Source organism: Hesperophylax consimilis, chromosome 15 (assembly GCF_061612785.1).
Source record: "Hesperophylax consimilis isolate HC1 chromosome 15, BYU_Hcon_1.0, whole genome shotgun sequence".
In the NCBI taxonomy this organism is placed as follows: Eukaryota; Metazoa; Arthropoda; class Insecta; order Trichoptera; family Limnephilidae; genus Hesperophylax; species Hesperophylax consimilis.
The window spans coordinates 4591169-4595467 of record NC_142850.1 but is presented as its reverse complement, the minus strand read 5'-3'; the positions used below and the strand labels follow the sequence as shown (position 1 = coordinate 4595467).

The following is a 4299-nucleotide window of genomic DNA, read 5'->3' as shown; positions in this document are numbered from 1 at the left end:
AGATCGGCAGGTAGGTAAATTCTCGATATTATGACCCTCGGTCCAAGGCGTTCCCCTAAAACAAAAGTTATCGGCCTACATATGAAAAGGTCGTTGACTCGTCTCTCGCTCACAGCTGATTGACAGTTCGCCTAGCACATCCCTTTTAATGATAACATTATTTGGGCGGCAGGTGTCGTAAACTTAGTTCCTGTACCTCGGTTGTATCCGTCTTTTAAAAGGGTCCTCTGAAATTTAATAAATAATATAAAAACTCACCCAGTTAGTCATCTCTCATTCTCAGCGTGAAGCTTACCTGGTTACACTATATAGCTAAATCAGTTTAATTTTCGATCTCCTCCCTATCGGCTTCTTTCCTCATTTTAGCGAAATCCTTGCAATCTGTTCAATTTTGGTCCCCTCCCGCCTATAAAAGGGTAATTAAGTAATTCTGTAAATACAATTGTACTTCCCTAATCTCTGTCAGGATTCGAACCCGAGTTTATGATTTGTTTAATTCTCTGGTTTTCGGTCTCCGTGGGTAGATCTCGCCAAATCAATTCCTCCCTAGCCCGATTAAAAACTTCCTGCCTTTATATACGTTCACTCTGTTTTAAAACGCAATCATTATTATTATTATTTTCATGTTTTTAAGACAAGTAATTTAGTTTGAACTACACATTTACGAAATCACGTTTAATTTTACACATTTTATATTATAATCGCGATCGCCCAACCCTTAGCGCCCCTGGGGTGATTTTTCACAAAACGGCGCTCTACAAATTATCCAATTGTTCCTATCTCCACTGAGTACAACCACTTTCACTTTACACAAACACCGGTTCAATAATATTTCACTTTAATTCAATATACAACAAAGCTTTCTAACACCATTTGAATTCACTAATTAACTGCAATTTCACACAACACTTCTGATTTGTATTGATTTCTCGGAGCTGTCAACGTATCCACGTTCAAGAACTGACTGCCCGTATTTTATCCCTTCCTGTGGGAATGTGTTTTACTTAAGGCCTGTAATCTATCCCATGTTGCTAGTCTAGACAAAAATTTTTTGGAGCACGTTCGTTTATTATTTATCGTTTATTTATGTGGATATTCAAAACATCACACCCTTCAATGGTGTTCTTGGCCATCATTTAAAATAATTAAGAAATGAAAGGTGAATTTAAATATTAATTTTATTTAAATAGGCAAATTTCAAAAATATAATGAAAATTTGAGTTAAGTTTAGACATAGAAGAGATGAGATGTTGAATGGAGGGGAGGCAGTTTTAGATAAGGCTTGATAGAAGAGAGGATATTTGTTTAGAGAGGGACAACCAAAAAAAATGTCTAAAAATCTAAAGTTCGACGCCATATTAATTATGACACCTTGTTAACATATTGACAGCCTCCGTGGTCAATATGTTAATAATGACCACGGAGGCTGTCAATATGTTAATTATGACACCTTATTAACATATTGACAGCCTCCGTGGTCAATATGTTAATAATGACCACGGAGGCTGTCAATATGTTAATTATGACACCTTATTAACATATTGACAGCCTCCGTGGTCAATATGTTAATAATGACCACGGAAGCTGTCAATATGTTAATTATGACACCTTATTAACATATTGACAGCCTCCGTGGTCGAGGAGTAAGGCTCTCGACTATCAAGTCGAAGATGGCGGCTTCAAATCCCCTCGTGCGCTTAATTTTTTTTTTTGCTTAGTTAGTGTTAATTCATAAATCAATCCCTTAAAATAATATATACTTGTGGCACAGCCCTGGTATGAGAACACCATTTAGAATAAAAAATTTGCTTGAAAAATAGCTTTAGCCGTATTAAGTGATCAGAATGAATAGCCAGGTACTTTTCTACCTACCTCTTCCACTACCTTCAGCCTCACAACATACCCCATTTGGAGATGCCATAGTCTTACTGGCTCCAGATAGTTGGGAGGAGTTGGGACTCTTGTGCGGAATCATATTTAAAAAAAATACAGAACCTAGAAAATTCAAAATATATATAGAATTCAACTGTATTTTAATTTATCGTATTATCGGTATATGACCCACGTGGCTAAGTAGTTACGATCCTCAGCTACGAATCCTAAAGTCGCGGGTTCAAATATAGGCGTGCGCAAGTACCTAAACTTTATTGAAATTTTTTTGCAATTTCACAATTTAAAATATTATGTAGTGAAGGTATTTGCGGCCCGTTCCCGAATTGAAGATATTTTACGAATCGCCCTGGGAAAAGACCACAATTTAGAATCAAAACGTTGCTTGAAATGGCTTTAGCCGTGTATGGTGACTAGACCTGAATAAGCAGGTACTTTTTCACCTTCCTCTTTCTATCTTCTTGCTCACCCCACTACCTTCAATATCACAGCATACCCCAATCGGGGATGCTTTAGTCTCACTGGCTCCAGAAAGTTGGGAGCTGTTCGGAATCTTTTGCGGTACCTACTCACATAAATGATAAATGAATTAGCAAATATCCAAATGTGGCACTTATAAATGTTCTCCAATTATACCAGACTCATTTATAAAAAATTGTCTCGCTTTTCTTAAGGCGATGCCATACGTAGTAATGCAAAATCATGTGTTTTTGGTTTGAAAGTTTGGTCGCCTAGAAATGTTTCAGATGCTTTAATTAAATACTGCGAGTAGAATACATCTTGGCCTTTGAAATAGTCGAGTATTTTTTAGGTAAATCTTTTTATAAGCCCAGAAAAAAATAATATATAAGGCCTATGAAAACTGCTTTAATGTTCAAAATCTCCTACTTACAAACCCATTTTCAGTTATAATTTTATTGTATAATGTGGCAAATTAAGTTATTTATAAAATGATCGGGAAAAAATGAAATATTTATGCCTGAACATCCACAAAATAAAATAAAAGGCACTTTATGGCCATGTTTTTTTTCGTGCACATATATGCTATTTAAAATATTACTCGATGTAGTGCATCGTCTTAATAAAAAATAATATCGGCTTGTGTTTAAAATACATGAAAGGAAAAGTTTATTTTTTTAACGAAAAATTATTTACCGAATATTGGATTTAACCATGCTTTGGGTAGTTAATCCAAGACTTACTACACCAGCATTAGTAAGCAATTCTGTGGCGCTTAAAATTTTATTCATATTTAAGCGATATTCCGTAAAAACTACCAATTTAATACTCTAATAATTTTAACTAACTAACTAACCATCACGCCGTTCCCCCGCAGGGGTAGGCAGAGAGGACGGACCGCCAAACAACTCGGTCTTGGCACACATTCTTTGCCTCATTCACATTCATACATCGTCTCATACATACTCTTCTATTGTTCTGATTCTTGACATGACCCGACTCAAGTATCTGATTCACTTGGTCGTGCCATGTCATCCTCGGGCGTCCCCGACTTCTGCTACCATTCACATTTGCATCGTATATTCTCCTTACACTCCTTTCTTCGCTCATTCGCTCTACATGCCCAAACCATCTAAGCGTCCCTTTTTTGATCTTACTCATTACGCTTACATCAGCCTTGCACTCTTTGCGGATATCCACATTCCTCACACGATCATACATGGTTTTACCACACATACGCCTCAGGGATCTCATTTCAACAGCATTCAATCTACTTTCATCCTTTCTTTGCCAATTCCATACCTTTAAAAGCTTACTTTTTAAAAATTAATTTCATTAATGAATCTTTTAAAAATATAAATTATTTACATTCCTCTTCACTACGTCTTCCTATTTCTAGTCGATTTGTAGGTTGTTGTGGATGTTTCATCATAATTGCTTATTCACTTTGCGACATAATTTTATTACGAAAATAACAAAGTTTGTTTAAACCACTTAACCACACAAAAATTAAAATTAAAACTTAATATATTTGATAGTGTGGGGCTCACTGAGTGTTTTACCCGTGCCGAGGCTCCCATTTTACAGTTTAAAATTAATTTATAAAAAGATTATATGAAATTAATTAATAAATTGAAAATAATATAAAATAGAGCTGAAATAAAATAAAATACAAATAATCAAGGCGGTAGTAAAGGAAATTGTAAAAAAATAATAACTAAAAAAGATGTGTATTATTTATATGTGTTTTGATATATTTGTTATATGTTGCCTTTTTTGTTCTTTGATCCATCTCGTTTTTTCTCGAATCATTTGTTTCAAAACCAAATGTTTATTCATTGGGATAAAAAAGAAAATCAATTTATCAGTACATATAATAATATGTAGACAAACAAATAGGTCATCTTAAAAAAGTTGTATTCTTTTTTTAAGATTGATATACAAGTTCGA

At 34.7% G+C, this 4299-nt stretch overlaps 1 non-coding gene across 1 annotated transcript; it reads right to left on the bottom strand.

Moving 5' to 3' along the window:
• Positions 1 to 1370: 1370 nt before the first annotated feature.
• LOC149417201 (small nucleolar RNA snoR2/U65) lies at positions 1371 to 1518 on the bottom strand. Its single transcript, XR_016303332.1, has one exon. It is a non-coding gene; the product is annotated as a small nucleolar RNA snoR2/U65 (small nucleolar RNA).
• Positions 1519 to 4299: the final 2781 nt, after the last annotated feature.